This window comes from Ascaphus truei, chromosome 2 (genome assembly GCF_040206685.1).
Source record: "Ascaphus truei isolate aAscTru1 chromosome 2, aAscTru1.hap1, whole genome shotgun sequence".
NCBI lineage: Eukaryota > Metazoa > Chordata > Amphibia > Anura > Ascaphidae > Ascaphus > Ascaphus truei.
In genome coordinates, this window is record NC_134484.1 from 164,553,674 (window position 1) to 164,571,226 (window position 17,553).

The 17,553-nt window shown below is 38.8% G+C and overlaps 1 protein-coding gene across 5 annotated transcripts in view; it reads right to left on the minus strand.

The window, feature by feature from the left end:
* The window catches only part of ZNF516 (zinc finger protein 516), a 99,018-nt gene extending 82,297 nt beyond the window's left edge, over positions 1-16,721 (minus strand). For 3 of the 5 annotated variants that reach the window (XM_075585498.1, XM_075585494.1, XM_075585496.1), the window contains exon 1: positions 12,109-12,489. The gene's annotated coding sequence lies outside the window, so the exon portion shown is untranslated. Of the gene's footprint in view, positions 1-12,108; positions 12,490-16,605 lie in introns of those variants that run through there. The other 2 variants (XM_075585495.1, XM_075585497.1) reach the window with 1 other exon arrangement.
* Between the last annotated feature and the right edge of the window lie 832 nt (positions 16,722-17,553).

A 17,553-nucleotide genomic window follows, 5' to 3' on the forward strand; every position in this document is an offset into this window, starting at 1 on the left:
GATTTCTGGCTCTGCAAGTACTTGCTGAACACTCAGCAACATCAGACAAAGGGAGCAGCCAGAGGAACTGAAACCCCTCCCAAGTCTCAGATCACCATGTTTACAAACACATACATATAACACTTATAGGTGTTAGATTTGGATAACAAAGGCCTCAATCACCCAAATGTAACCCCTTAAACATGTAAATGGTTCACTTGGTCCTGGGAGGGTATGCCCCTTTAAATATTGCACTGTGATTTGTGCAGTATTGTCCATGGGGCACTGTACATTTAAACCTCTAACAATACCTAGAGAATCTAAATTAGAAATAGATGATGAACTTTTAAGTAAATGATGCTACAAAACTACTCTGGGGATGTTAAGGCATTCAGAAGTGTGATATGCAACAATATGTATTTTCACCATGAAAGCACTTCTGATGTATTAATCGTGACAAGAGCTAGTGTATGCAGTACATCACTACAATGCTCCTGAAACCTACAGGAGCAGTCAGCTTCAGAAAGAGATTCAATTTAAACCACTTAGTATGGAGACGCCAGCTATGCAGTGGCCTCTCCAACAATGTTGAGTAAAGACAGCCTTTCAGAAGATACCGGTTCGTTCCCAGAATCATATATGAGATGCACGTTTTCCATACCAAAAACAATTATGGTCTTGGAGATGTTCTAAGCCTCTATAGTAAATGTATGGTACATACTAGAAGAAAAAAAAGGGGAAAAAAAAGGATTGTAATAGGTTAACTTGTACATGAGCAGATAAATAAAGCAATGGCAACCTCATATCTTTAAACATACAAAGTGAACAATGCATATCAATAATCATTAATCTATCTAGGAATAAACGCGTAAAGTAAACGCAATTTAACACCATTAATGGATTTAGGAGTCGGAAACAAGCAGAGATTTTAATTCAACCCACTGAACAACTAATTCTATGATGCTCATATATAGGAGGGGTCATAAACGTGTAATACAGTCCCAGGAAATAAGCTGTCAGATGTAAAATTACATTTTTTAATAAGTAGTACACAGTACAGAAATACTTTACAATGTGATTAGGCGTCCCACCGTATTTTTGCTATGTAAAGGCATACTGGTGATCTTAAAAAAATGTTTAGCAAAAAAAAAAGTGTAAATTCCCGAGTTCCATGCAAACACCAATTACAAATCCTATAAGTTTTTTTTTTTTTTTTTTTTTTTAAATTAAGTGAAAAAAATAAAATGAAAATCAGATTTTAGATGGGGATCACAAACACTAGTAGTCAATAATGAACATGTCGTTAACACAGAGACAAAAACAAATTTACCAACATCGGCCATGATCCGACAAATGAATATTTAATTCTCCTGGGGTAGCCAAAAAAAAAAACTTACCCCTCTGTTGAGGATAACTAGCACCCTCTGGGTTAGGAGTGGACCTCTCATACAATCATTTGAATATCAACAACATCATTAAAATGACAGCATCTACCTTAAAAGTTTGAGTAACCATCTCATTGGGAGTGGCCAGAAACACGAATTCCATGTGTGATCTCAACAACATGATTTCATGGCCAGTACATCTGTGTTTGGTGACAAGGTCAGCAACCCCTTTGAACTCAAGGAGGTAAATGTAAACATCAGATCAGGTCAGACAGCAGTTGTAAGTGGCAAAGTTGCTAGACAGAAAGTAACAGCATTTAACTCTTTGCTATTGAGAAGCCACAACATGGCTCTTCAGAACATACTTATATCCTATGTGAACTAAAATAATGATTGAAATTAAATGTAGAGTAGATTTGAGACTATTTCTTTAGGGCTATATGAGGACTGTATGCTGGCGTGTTTTCCGCTACAATCAAGAACACATAATCATGCTCAAGACACCTCAGCCTTAACTGTGAAAATGTACAGCTTCTAATCCCAAATGGTAAACTTTCATACAAAGACCGTTTTTAAAGCGCTCCAAAAGACAGTGTGGCAACGGACCTACACCTTTGTACTGCAGTCTTTAAGCTTCCTGGACAAACTCCAGAAGATCTCAGATCAACACAGCCACAAAACAAAAATAAATAAAAAAAGGAACTTCCAGTCCTCCACAGCTGAATGTAACACATGAGACATGTACTAAAGTTGTACTGCATTCCATTCCTCAAGTCAAGTGTCTTTTTTCACCATTATGCTGCTGAAACAAAATACTGCCGATTGCTCCCTCAGCACTAAAAACAATATTCATTATTTCTTAAATAGCAAGTGTGTGTGTGTGTATGTGTGTATATATATATATATATATATATATATATATATATATATATATATATATATATATATATATATATATATATGAAATATTACTGTATGCTCATTTGCATGTCTTACACAGGTCTGTGCAACCCCGCCTTTCAACATTATCACCCAGTGCTTCCACTGCAGCAAGGGATTCTGGGAAATGACATGCAAATGAGCACTCAGTGCCACCTTTTGCTTCAAAACCATATAACATTGTCCCTTATAAGCTTATGCTTGTTGCATTTCACAGCTTTGAGCACAGCCTGGGTTAAGATGCATAGCCAGTAAACCTACCCACAGAAAGCTGTTTCTACCTTAATGGGTCTCATCAATGTGGGGTTGGTTATACTGGCTTTGCAAAATGAAGCTTAGGATAAGTTTCACCACACTTAGTTAAGTTATGGTGGGTAAAAAAGTGTGACAAAAATATATATGTATTCCTTCATAGACATTTTAAGTTATGGTGGTTGAAAAAGGCGACAAGAAAACTCCACCATATAGCACCGTCACGTCACCTTTTTTACCCACCATAACTTAAAATGTGTATGGTAAATCCTACAGCCTTGAAAATTGCAACGATAGTACAACCAATCTCACAATGAGGAGCCCCATGAAGGTACAAACATGTCTGAGTGGTTCCTCTGGCTTTGCATATAATCCCATGCTGTGCTTAAAAGCTTTAACAGCGAGCATTAGCATATAAGGGTTCCATGTAAAAATGAATTTCAGGCAAAAGGCCACACAGTGTGCTCATTTACATGTCATTTCCCAGAATCCCTTGGTGCAGTGTATGCTAGGTGATAATGGTGAAAGGCAGGGTTGCAGACCTGTCTAAGACATGTGAATGTGCTCACAAGTGATCTTCTTATTTGCTAGCTAGCAAAAAATATATATCCATCCATATTAAGTCCTTGCACAGTACCATATATAGATTTTGGTGACTGGTAGAAAAAAATAGGGGTTTGATGCTGAAGGCGTAGAATTTTTTTTTTTAAATCAGGATAGTAAAAATAAAAAAATGAAATGTGGGTGTTCATACTGCCGGAGATTGTTTAAATACCTTTGGGGGGGGGGGGGGGAGAGAGAAAAAAAAAATCAACAAAATAAAAAAAGGTAGCAGCACTCAAAAAAAATAAAAAGTGAAACAATTACTCACATTGTATTTTCAGCATTTGGACCCACACACTAGGGGACAATCCCCCCAGGAAGACCCATTGGAGTGCTGCTGCCTATATTTTTGTGACTGGCACATACTATAAGGAGATAAAGTCACAAAAGGAGCCAACACTGGGATTTAAAATCAGGAACATCCACTGCACAGGTAATCTTACCACCACCGTAATCCTTCAACCAAACCACTGAATCTCTTTGGAGATGTATAAAACAATCTAAAAAATAAAAAACCTAAATGACATACAAGAACATATCAAGCAGCTGTTACTATATGGTACATATACAGTAAGTTTGGACAGCACCATTACGTGTGTCATCCTGTCTGCTCTTTGCCCAACAAGATTGTAATTGTAGTGTGTGACACTAAGGCCTTGGGCATGGTCAGCGCCGTGCTGAGGCGCGCTGCTGCTCGGCAGTGAGCCCCCGCAGCCGCAATGAGAGCGGCTTTAGCAGCGGCTTGCGGAAGCGTGTGTCTTAGGAAAATTTTAGTTTCTGTGCTCGCCGGAGCGCAGGGCCGGTCACGTGAGCGGTTCGCCCAATGAGGGCAAACCAGCTCCGTGACGTCACAGGCCCCCCCCGGCACGCCCCCAGACGGCGCGCGGTCTAAGGCCAGGGAAAGCACCCGCTTTCCCTCAGCTTCCGCGCGCCTCCGCACGGCTGCAGACTCTATGGACTCAGCCTAAACCTGCAAACAGAGCAGACCGCTGTGCAGTTTATTAAATATAGTTGTGTGAGTTTGCATCGATTAGCCTGTGGCCAACTGTCCTGAAATGTCTGTATAGTTAATGTAGAACCCTGTTAATTTAATGTAACTATAACTCTGTCCCCAGGACATAAATGAAGAAAAAAAAAAAAAAGAGGTAACTCAATGTATTATTTCCTGATAAAACATTTTATAAATAAAAGAATAAGCAACCCAAAATAGTTTTTTTTTTAAAAAGAGGTGTTCCCAAACATTAGGAATGGCATATGGGCTTGTCTGTTTATTATTTTGTACAACAGGAAAACAATACTACATTCAGGTACTAACCGCATTCAAATGGACTTTAAAATTATTTCGTTCAGCAAAAAAAAAAAAAACAGACTGGACAGAACAGATAAATCTTGGTTCAATTAATTTAATACAAAACTGGAGCAGGCTTTATCTGGTGCAGCATACACATGATACATGTCTTTATCAAGCTTTTTAGAGTTGCGAAACAAAAGGTCTGGTAACGTTGACACTTGAGGTGGAAGAGTCATGAAAACACCCTCATTTCATTAACAATGATTAGAAAGGCGCATAAAAACATTACTATCAGCAGTTGTACCAAATGAAACGTGAACAAAATGTATTTCATATAATGCTTTACAATATAACAAAATGTGGAGCTATAGCAGAACATAAAACTATTGCATGAAATTATACAAGACAAGTTACTGCAGAAGATTGCGACACTGAAAAATACTAAACAACACCATCCTAATCTGGTTGATAAATTCAATACTTGTGCAGAGTTGTCAACTTGTGTCACTCAGCGGTGCCTTTGTTAGATCAGGATGTTGATAAATAGAGCCCTGTGTGATGAGGGCCCACTTTATTTACTCTGCTCCTGTATCCTTACAGCAATATATTTGACACATGCTTCCATGGCTTTCCAATGCTGCAGTGATACAAAATATATTATCATTGTACAAACAAGGCTAAAAGGGTCCAGCTGGATACAGGGATAAGCAATAGCATATAATGTAATCAACTAATGGGGATATTTAACCCACACGGTGTAGGAAGGCATTACAGGCACTCCAAGCAGCTCCCAGTTCTTAATGTGCCTTTTCTTGCAGCAGAGATAAATGTTGTGTACTGTAGTCTCACTGACCTCTGTCCTATTTACTTGAATATTTTACACACATTTTGTAGGACTAATGGATGCCTCTAGTGGTCTACAAGATGGCATCTTAACAAAGCCCCTACTACTTTTCTACACTGTGTGCCTGGTACAACATCGTGTCACAAACTACAAGAGGCATATACAGTCCGATCAAAGCCACATTATTATAAACGGGGGCAAAAACGTAACCATTCTTTTACGTTTCTCCATTTGCTTCATGTTATAAAACTCTGCAACTGTTTTTAAACAGCGGTTCCTAGGAACCCTTCAGTTCCCCAGGCATCCCTGCAATGTTGAGGGCATTTGAAATTTGTACCAAATACAGAAGAATTGACAATGCATCTGATCTCAGACACGCTATTAGAGTTGGGGTTCCTCAGAATTTCACAGTATAATTATAAGGTTCCTTTATAAAATAAATAAAAAGTTCAGAGGCAGCATTTTATTTTGAGACTACGGCAGCCCTTGGGTATACTTAAGGGCCACCACACCTGTGGACCTTCGATTAGCTTTTCACTTTGTGTCTTATGAGAAAAACAGCTGTCACCTGCCATGAATACCCTCTGCTCCCTTCCTTAAAGACTATAGTTTCAGAATTGGTAAGCATGATGAAACACAATGTGTACAGGTTTAACGTGTTGCCAATGACTGCGGAGGTTGAGCGAGTGGGTGTACATCGGCACACTCTGTCCCCTCAAGTTTACATTTAAGCGTTTTCTTGTTGCAAGGCAGAATACATACAATATATTTGAAGAAGAAAGTTATCATGAAGTTCTTCTAAACTTAAGATGTGACTATCTGTATGAGGAGTTTGCAAATGTCCCTTCATTCAAGCGATTACATCACAGACAGTTCCAATTTAATCACAAACAGCAATTAAACAGTACTTGTGCAAACACATACCAGGCAGGGCTCAATGTGCAATTACTTATTCAGCTAAAATAATAAAAAGATTTAAAAAAACACATGAACGGTCTTTACCTGTGTCTTACAATATATTAGATACTATTAAAAATAAGGACACATGTCATTATTGGGTGATATTGAACCAAGTGAATTTATTCAGGATGAACTTTCAAGGAGACAGAAAATGCTGACATGTATCTACAATATCACTGCTGTTGTAACTTTAATTCCAGGAATGTAGGAGTAACTGATAGCAGGAAATGCAATAATTGTTGTGGGCATATGCTTGTATCCAAGGACAAAAGGGTAACCAAAACAGCAGCAAAATAGTCAAATTAGCCTCCAAAACTAAGAACTTGCCATATCTCAAAACCAAGCCAATCCTAAAACAACGTAACCTGAAAAACAAGAGTGTAAGTCAACTTGCAAATATAAGAAAGCATTATAATTCTGATCAACACCTACTGAGCAAACCATAGCTACTGTATTCAAATGGTTTCCTCCAATGTCCTCAACAAGAGCTATAATTAACTATTAGAGGAGCTCACTGCTGCAAAAGGACTTCTTTAGAGCAATAAGGACTAAACAATACTCTTGTACATTATTTAGTGCCATGTTAGGTTGTTTTTAGAAGCAACATATTGCTAGCAAAATCAAACCAAGTCATAAGGTCACTCACTACACATTGAATACATAAAGCTCTTAAATATGCACTGCATATGTCATCAAAATATCATTAACTACACATATTGCTTTCCTTTTGTAAAATGGAGAGAATTTAGAGGTTGAAAAACTAAGCACACAAATGTGTTAGAAATACCATTCTATGTTTTCCTATGGAAAACATCTTGTGTGGGTCTGAAAATTAAAGAAATGCTTTGTGTGGGTGCATCTTTCACAAATAGTTTGAATTTACTTTTTTTAGGGTACAGTGTCGGGTTACCATCCCCAATTTCATTTTAAAATGAAAAAAAAGTGCTTGCAGCTAAGCAGTGTTACCAATAGAAGTGAAAAGTGTTTTGATACATTATACAAGGACACAATTACATGGTTTTAAACCTGTAAGGCTACTTAAAAAATAGAAGTTGTATTTTGGTATTTAAATACATCTATTGCAATTGTCTCAGATGCATTTTTGCTCCACGTCTCATGAAACCAACTACGTTGTTCCCTACAAATCTGATATTTGAGTTGATTTAAAAGATTGGATCACAAAGCAGCTCTAGTATAAAATGCAGCTGTTCTCAATCCAATCCTCTGGGAATCCAAACCACAGCTTGGGAAAAACCAACCAATCTTCCATTCATATGTAAACTGTGTGTATGAACGGGTTTGCTAATTCAATGGTGAGTTCTAAATAGTGGTGTGGCTGTTGTGTCCTGCGGATAAAGCAGAGTATCACTGTCACACAGGGACCAAAAATGTTACTTTTAAAATGTTGATCCAGTTTCAGTTATGAATTGCTTTTTCCAAATCAGTAGTAACATTAGCAAGAATAGCAGACACACACACACACATTTATATATGACGTAAAAACGGTGGTTCCTTTAACACTTTTGTTAAGCAAAGAAAACCTACACCAAATTTTAACCTTTACTAAACTATCAAGGATTTAAAATGGGTAAAAAAAAACACAATATAGAAATATCTACTGGCAGAAGCCACATCGTTTTCTTTATTATTTACAAATATAATAAATGTTTATTCATGTGTTACAAGTGCAGATGCTTACAAAGTGCTAATACTTTAATTTGTTTCTGGGAGTATTTGAATTATTTGAAAATTGAAGTGCAGGGGAAAAAAAACTCCTGAACCATTAAGAGCTTTGTGGGTGGAGCACCCTACAAATTCCATGAAAGGCAAACAAGAAACCCCCAGTGATTAATGTAGCCTGGAAAAGAAGGCTTTCCTTTGATCAGCCAAAGAGAAAAAAAAATAATAATTTGAAAGGGAACTTCTAACTGGTGAAGGAATAAGAAAATAAATAATCAGCTACTATATTCCAAAACACAACCAAACAAAGCTTTCATAAAAGTAGTCCATGTTTCCCTTTGCAGTGATGTAATGGCTATAATAGATCTGTAAAGCATATTGGCCACATGATCTACTTTCATGAGAAAACCAGCCTTTATATTTATAGCACAGTGTGCTCAACACCAGCACAAGAAAATGGCAAAATTACATGCTTTTCTTTTTCTACCCAGCCAGATGCTTTTTCCAGGGGTTTATAAAAAAAAAAAAAAACACCCTGGTACACCAAAACTGCGGAAACACAAAATCCTCACCAATCAGTTTCAAAGTATCATGTCAATCTGCTGCACCCCTCACATTGCAACCCCATAAGGATATCATTACTTTTCTAAAACTTTACACCTTGGATCCATTGAATGCTGGCGATAGGAACCAACAGTATTTTAATGTTAAACACACAAGCCAACATGCCAGAAATAGCCGTCATCAAACACATACTGTACAGCCCCAACTCATATGGAAGTCACAGGAGAAACAAACCCAAGCATTGTATTCAAAACAACAAGTTGCACTCTCCTGCTCAACATACATTGTTTATAGTTCAATTTATTTTCATGTTTCACTCATTTGTACAAATAGACATTCATAACAATATCAGAAAATATATCACCATATGAGAAACAACAGGTTTGTATCCCAGCACTATATGGCCGAGCTCATGGTTGTGACGCGGGCACGCACGCCACCCTAGGCATGCACGCCACCATGCGCATTCCTGCAGCCCCAGCGATGTGTGCACAGGCCGCAGAAGATTGGGGGGCATGGCGAATGCGTCACGGAGCTGGTTCGCCCTCATTGGCTGAACAAGCTCACGTGACGCTGACGTCACCAGACTGCAGCGCAAAATTTCAAATTTGAGGTGTCTCTGCAAAATGTAGCAGCGTCGATGCGCGCAGCGCCGCGGGCACTTAAGGAACTACCGTAGACAATCAGGTAAGAGTCGCGGAAGTGTGTGCGGATGCAAGCACACGCACGTAGCGACGCCGCCACCATGAGCTCGGCCCAAGTGTTTCAACTGAGGAAACGGGAGACAATTTAAAAATAAACATGCTTTACTAAACATACTGGTATGGTGTGTATGTCATACCATGTTTTAGTCTTTAGTGTAAATATGAATAAATAAGCACAATTACAAATTGTATAATATTCTGATGAATTATCACTGGATGGCACTTCACAACAGGTCAACCGAAAAACGGCCCATTAAAAATGGAATGGAATTATGCCGACTTCAGAAGAACCGGACTCCGTTGAAATAGGAGGAACAGCTTTTAGGCCCATTTTCAAATTATTCATGACATGTTCAGTAAAGAAGAAACAGACTTACAATGAACCCCATTAAAAAGAAGTGCAAGTTACCAAATCGCTAAATAAAAAAATGAGTGCCAGTTTGTACATCCTGATAAAATGACACCAAGAGAAACAACTATTGGCCTTTTGAAAGATGGTAAGTAATTAGTGATGAAAACTACAGTACTTCATTAAAGTGATCCCAGCTAAAAAAAATAAAAAAAAGTGGTGCAAAAATATCAACATATTTTGGAACACAGCCAGGTATAGTAGTGACAACACTTTGAATCAAAAGCAGCAAAACTGGTGTGTGTGTGTGAGTGTGTGTGTGTGTACACACACACACACACACACACATAAAGGGAAGAAAAAAAAGATACTGTACAACAAAAAAACCTCATCAATGTATAAAATTGGAGAGAGGTTACTGGGGGCATCCAGAGTAGACAAGACACCACCTGTCACATATTGGTAAATGTTGATAGAACTCCAGGCACTCCAAATTGTATTCTTGAGCCATAAAGTGATTTAGTCTCCAATGCCAAGACAAACATTTCAGCCTCATGAAGAAGGCCCTGAGGCCGAAACTTTGTTTTTTGCCATGTAGAATAACTTTATGGATCAAGAATACAATTGAAGTGTCTGTATACAGAAGAATATGATTCAAGAAGCATTTAATTGGCGTTGATTTTAATCATATGCCAATGCCCATTGTTTCAAACCTGCCTGCATTAAAAATATATTTATTTTGCCATTCCATTTTCATTAACACCCAGCGTATGCATACATTTTGATGATAAATACACACAAACTATTTGTAAAGCAATTTACAAACTTTTGTGCGATAGTGTTGATTCACGACGCTTAATATGTTAAAGCAAAAACCATTTAGTTACAAATTAGCCTGAAATAATGGTACAATTACCTCCAATATTTACCAGTATCAGTTATAAATGTCAGTTCATAACAATAGCACCATTAATACAGTGACGTAAAATGAGTCAGCCCTGTGGGTTGCGTAATACCCTACTTATATCTCTGATCCTAATACATAAAGTTTCAAGCAATTAAAAAAATTAAAAAAAAGTCAATATGACCCAAGTTCCATCAAAGACATCAAATCTATTACTAATGCAAAGAAAACAACACACAATGGCTTGACACATCAAAGAGCACTTTGTTCAAAAATGTGTCATTTTCCACGATCACTTATTAGCCCCAATATTTTGAATTCTGGTCACTGTTTCATTAAACCAACCCTCAATAAAAGTAGAGTGTCAATAATTACTCCCACATCAGTTCAACTAAAATACCCTGAGCAATACACTAATTATAATTACATTAGAAATGGGTCACTACTGAGGTCTGTTAAGAGCCAGTACAGTATGTCTGTGCTTGGAGTACTGTTGGTAGAGTTAAAGAGAAACACACATAATGAAGTCTCATAACCCAGATCATTCAAGATGGCTATAGCGGTTACCCTTGGGAAACTAAAGATGTCTCCTTGAATTGCTGAACTACATCACAGGTGCTCCAAAGCAACTCCAGTTATAAAATAAAGTATATATTTTCTATTATTATTATTTTTTTTTGACACACACACACACACACACACACACGTTCTAATATCCAGCTCAGTTGTTTTTGACACAGAATACTAGTCCTCAGTCAGAGAATTATGCAATAGCTAAGTGTGCAAAACAAAATGACCTGGCACTCTTTCAATGTTCAAAGTATATTTCAAATATTTTGTTTTTGTTTGCGAACGCTGACACATGATAGTTTTAGTTCTGTTCAATTATTGTTCAAGTGCACTTTAAAAGACAATATATATATATTATTATATATACATACACACACACACACCTTCATTAAAATATGCCCTTCTTCGAAAATGTGCTGATAACTGCAATATCCATCTACCTGAAGTCCAGAACCCCCAAAACAGGGTTTAAGCCAAATTATTACATTAGCAAACACAACATGCGTGTAATAATATATAATTGTAGGTTGAAATGCTATTTCTAGCTGGTTGGTCTGAAGCAATGAATTATTAATAAACCCAATGGCTCTTCCAGTTACTAAGCATTCCAAAGATTAGGCTTCTTTTCAAAGCCTGAGCTGCTGGGAGGTGGAGAAATGATCAAGTTGCACCATAAAGGTGAACTAGTTTGAAGAGAAAACCGTGAAGAACAATGGAAACAGGCAGTAAACTTTTTAGCCACCAAGCCCCGCAGGCTGAGCACAGAAAGACGAGCTGTGGCCGAGCCTCCCTTTCCCTTTGTTGTTTAGTTATATTGTTTCAATGTCATGCACTCTTCCGTGAAATGTCCCAATTCAACAAGTTAGGACGTGATCTTGCATTTTGGGGGGGTTGCATTGGTCCCTTGCACTTTACCAATAGCCCACCCAAAGACCCCCCCCCCCCCCCCAAGGAAAACAATATGGTTGAGTATTTAATGTCCCCCTCCCGAATTCCGCCCCCCCGATATACTACTTTAGCCCCCATGCCTGCCACGCCTTGCACTGCACCCTGTGCACCACAACAAACTTAAAGAGACTTTTACCTCCCAAATCACTGCGCCTTGGCAGCAATTCATTCCAAAAACCAACGCAGCGACTTTATTTTCCACCTTCAGCAAAAACAGCCAAGTCTGTGATGTCTCCCTCTCCCCAGGATCCTTTAAAATTGCAAAAAAAAAAAAAAAGGGGGGGGGGGGTGATCTTTGGAAAGATGTTTTCCTCGTTGGGTGATGAAGGTGAGCAGTATATCTGCCCCCTTGCCCAGATTCCTGCGTGCGCTGGGCTTTGTTGAGGTTGGAAGTTGGGCTGTGTTTGCTCAGCTTCTCACTCCCGGCTCTGCTGCTGTTAACAGTACAGGGGCTGGGTGACGTGCTCCTCGCAAGCAGCGCTACAGAGAGGGGCAGCTCAGTGCAAGCCCGAGCCCGGCTCAGGCACGCCCACACCCCCTGCTCCTCCTCCTCCTCTATACACTGCCATGTACTGCAAACTGGAGCTGGCAGCTCAGCAACAGCTGCCCGGCTCCCTCTGCCAAGCCAGGTACAAGCTCGGACTCCAGCGCAGGAACTGCTGCTTATACCATACATTACTGGATGGATATACATGTGATGTGTGTGTACATAGATATCACACAGAATGGAAACACAATATTTATTATTTACTTCATGAGATAGATACATGTAATATTATATTCCATTATGATTAGGTTGATATGAGTGCACCCACTGTATTAATAAATTAGCTGAATGGGAGCAGGAGAAAAAAAAAGACCGATTCTCTGCTAAGAACAATACACCCAGTCAGCTGAGCAAAATCAACTTCTTAGCCTTTAATCTCTTACAGTGATGATGTACTAAATTGCATACATGCTGAAATTCTATATATGTGTATATCGATGTAGACGGTGTATTGAATAGTAGTGTCACTGTACTTCATTACTGAAGATAAGAATCGATTTAAAAAAAATTGGATGAACTACACAGGCAGTGTTTGCGATATCTGTGCTATGAAAACAGATTGTGACAAGAAAATAAAGTGCAAGGTGTGTGTGTGTGTGTGTGTGTGTGTGTGTGTGTGTGTGTGTGTGTGTGTGTGTCACAGATGCATAGAAAGAAAGACTCATCAGAACAGAAGTACAGAAAAGGGTGGAGTGAGCAGAAAAGGACAGGGGAGGGGGGAGGAAGAGGAAAAATAATGCTGGCTCTTTCCTCGCCTACCCATTTCACAACACAATAAGCTTCTCATTCAAGCACTGGCCATTAGGGGGAGGAGGGCACGGACATAATCCAGAATTTTTAAGGAGATAGGTTGAAACGGAGTGAGTAAAAGTATTTACAGTTGTACCTGCTTGAAATGGCTAACATACTATTTGATGGATTATTATCATGGAAGGGGAGACTAAAGAAAGGAAGAGAGACTGGGGAACGTGGTGTGACGTGTGGGTAGCTGTTCAGCACCAATGCTGACAAGTAGACTTCATGAAAACCTCGTTGGTAGTCAACTCATTTTAAGAGAGAAGGCATGCAATGCCTTGTGTGGCAAGGTGCCAAGAAAAATGATTGTATGGCCTGGCTTGCTACCTCTCAGCTCCCTCCAGCTTGGGAGGGCCATGCTCTATATTAATCTGTCTCTGCCATTCAGCAGCTCTGCGGTTTGCTGTGGTATTAAGTGACTACAGGCTGACGTGTTTTGTACAGGAGCTTGCAGCCAGCCCCGTAGTTCTGCCTCCCCACCTTTCATTAGAACAGTCACACGAATAAAAGGAGAGAGGGATGCAAAGCCAGGGAAACGCCACCTTACAACTGCACTTCAGCATCAATACAGTTCTAGGGTCATGTGGTTTTAAAATGTTTTCATGGAGGCACAACAATTTATAAAGGATTATATTCTGAGCAAAATTGGGTGGGGGATTAACTGTATATTAAACGTGGTATGGATTCTTGACAGACATTCCTCGACTGAATGTGCCTTTTGTGCGGTGCAGAAATGGTCATTATTCATTGGTCTGTTGGTAAGCAGCAGCACTTTCATTCCGCCAAGACACTGTTTTAAAACTTAAAATTATTTCCAATGTTAAAGTCTCAACGCCCCCATCAATAGTCATGTTTTTCTACTTTGCACAGCCTTTGTCTCTTCTCTTCTACCATTAATAAACACACTAAATACAGGGAAAAGTAACGTAGTGTGTGTGTGTGTGTGTGTGTGTGTGTGTGTGTGTGTGTGTGTGTGTGTGTGTGTGTGTGTGTGTGTGTGTGTGTGTGTGTGTGTGTGTGTGTGTGTGTGTGTGTGTGTGTGTGTGTGTGTGTGTGTGTGTGTGTGTGTGTGTGTGTGTGTGTGTGTACACCACACACATAGCAGATTTCAACAACTTCCTGGAAGCCCTGTCCGCTTCTTTGTCTGCGCAGAAAGTGGCTGGTGTTTGTGCCATCAGGTTCAGATGATGCATGATACAGTGAGAAGTACATGTAAATACAGAGGAGTTATTGCCTCAGAGATTGGGAGCTTGGGAAACACAAGCTGGATCTTTCTGACACCGTATGGAGCAACAATAAACCACAGAGGAGGGAAAGGGCCATGGATTGGTGTGATACCTTGTCTCTCTCAGTCAAAGGGAGGGGATAAGCAAATCAGGGCTACTTTGCATCGTCGTATGCAATTCTTCCTTTGCAACTATCTCATATAAAAAAAATACATCTGGCATCCCATACTTGTCCATTTCCGCCCCTTAAAAACAAGTTTACTTCTATACCAAACACTCTGCCCATATATATTCTTTTGTTTCACATTTGATAGCAGGAAATAGTCAATGGTAGCGATGTGAAGTGGGGGGGATGGGGCGTAGAAGGGAGTTGTGGCTGTGTCCAAAGAGAGACTTTGACCTTTAATTGATCTCCAAAAAAAATCCCAGAATTAAAATATTGTTTTCACACGTGTCAGCCTGCTACGACTGAGCAATGTCTCATATACATGCACGTTAATGCCATTTCATTATTTAATCATGCGCCGGCAATCATGTTTCCTTAAGAAAGGACTGACCTATTTTTGGCTGGAGATAAACGATCATGTTAACAGATGTTAATCTTGTAATCTGTTTTTCCTGTAAGCACTTCACATACCCGCTTTTCAGACATTAAAAACTAAACAAAAAACATTTTTCCCCCAATGTGTTTACGTCATCATTCAGTTCTTGTTAAAACAAAAAAAAAATCCAAAAATTATTTCAAAAGACATTATTCCCTTTTTTTTCCACCCCACTTTATAAATGCTGATTTGTTCTGCCTGAACTCCCACAGGCTTTTATTTGCATTTCAAATTCCACAGGTTTTATACCACTCGACCTTTCAGAACATGGAAGACAACAATATACAATAAATCAGTAATGGTTGATATGGCATCTGTATTAAACAACGCTGAAGAAAAAAAAATTATATAGATATATACACTCTAAGGAATGTCATTACTGAGTATGTCAATAGAGGCTGATTATGGGCATAATCGATGGTGCTAAGGACAGACTGACACTTTTCTGCTAAAATACAGGGTCCTCTCTAGTGCTTAATTGCAAGAGGTTGGCTGGGTTTGGAGCAAACAAGGGCTGGTTGTCATTCTACACCAACCTCCATACACAGCCCATTTCAATACCCCTCCCTGTTAGCTTTTAACAAAGTTACCCATGCAAACTTTTCCAAACTTGTCCAAACACATACATTCTGATTAGATCCGGATGTGAATCTAGGTTATATTAAAACTGATCAAATGTTGAATAAATATAGTACTTTAAAAAAAAAAAAAAAAAAAAAAAAAAAAACGCGATTCATTAATAAAAAAGGTATTTCTTGTATTTCAGATTTCTTTTTTAAATAAAAACTCAGCAGTGTTACTAAAGATCAATTTCTTCCATGTATAATTTCCGCCATGAATAATCGTATTCTTTAGCTTCTGTACCCCCCCCGCCCCCCCCCTCCCTCAACTTCCTTTTATAAACGGTGTACTTCTCTAATGCTCATGGCTTTTGTAATGTAGGCATAGCGAGATACTGTAATGTAACTAAAAAAAGAACACAAAAATCCGCACAACACAAGGGATCAGGCATTTTTTGTGCACACTGTGAATCAATACTAACAGCAAAGCCCCTTAATAATTTAAGTAGCTACTCTATCTCCAAAGCCAAGATGACCCGTCACCATCCTCCCAGCATTGAAAGTACAGCATTTTAATGTTTTTTTTTTTTTTTTTTTTTTTAAGAAAGCACAAACAAGACTGCAATCAGTTTCTATCGCCCTCTTTAACCAATTGTACACAATGAAGGCTGAAGATCCAATATCCCCATTGCGGTAAAATATATATATATATATATATATATATATATAAAAACATTTCTTTCTGCAAGAGGCAGGGGAAGAAAAGAAAACACAGGCAAACTTAACATTAAGTCCACATAATGCTCAACAATTTGGTTGTTAATTGAAAGGTATTAGTTTTGCTGCAAGAGGATCGTATATTACATACAACAAATGAACATATAAATCATTAGCATGACTTACCTTTCGGTTTTGGTAATATAGATCTATCTATATATATATTTTTTTTTTTAGTGAGGACACAGACAAACAGGAATCTGAAGGTGAAACCATGCGCTGAATGCAATAAGGAAAGAAGTGCACATGATTGACTGCGCCTGTACCACTGCCTCAGAGGGGACGCGTCTTAAAGTGTGCTATCCTCACAAACAGATACCCCTTCCCCGGCTCATTTCGCAGAGGCAGTCACAAGGGATGCGTTTTATTTCACTTGTAAATACCCTGGAGGAAGATATGTGGACGGGACTCGTTTCTTCCCTTCCTTTCTCCAATGTATAGGTTAAAGTCTCCCCTGCAGGACGGCTAATGGTTTGTTCCATATTAAATGCACACACACACTATCTACTATTGTCTCATCAGCACAAAGTTCTGCTACAACGCGGGGAAAGTCTGTGCAGGCTCCAAAATGACTCTCAATATGTTATCCCAGGGAGAAGACGGAATCACATACCAATCTAGTACTAATTCAAGATCTTTAATCATAATAAACAATAGACTAGTCTTTGAAATAATCTATATAAATATATATATATTTTTGGAAATGTATGTGGGCATTGCTTCCAGTTATGCATTGACATTATATGGGAAGATGTTTATTTCACACTTGTCACACATACTGTATGTGTGTGTGTTTGCAATCAGCAGCAGCAGCTCCTCCCAGTTGGGAGAGGTTTAAAGAAATATTGTAGTGCACAGGAACAAAAAGATCAAAGTGCTCAATCAGCGTCAACGAGTTCCTATCACAGTGTACTGACATGGCAGCAAGCCTCACCATTTCCGTATTAATACTAGGACCCTTCACTTAGCTGTTTTATGGAAAGTTCAGAACTGATTTCCCTGCATGTTTGAAAAAAGCTCGACATGATTACCCAAAATATTTATGCCAAAGGCAATTTGTATGTGTTTAGTCTG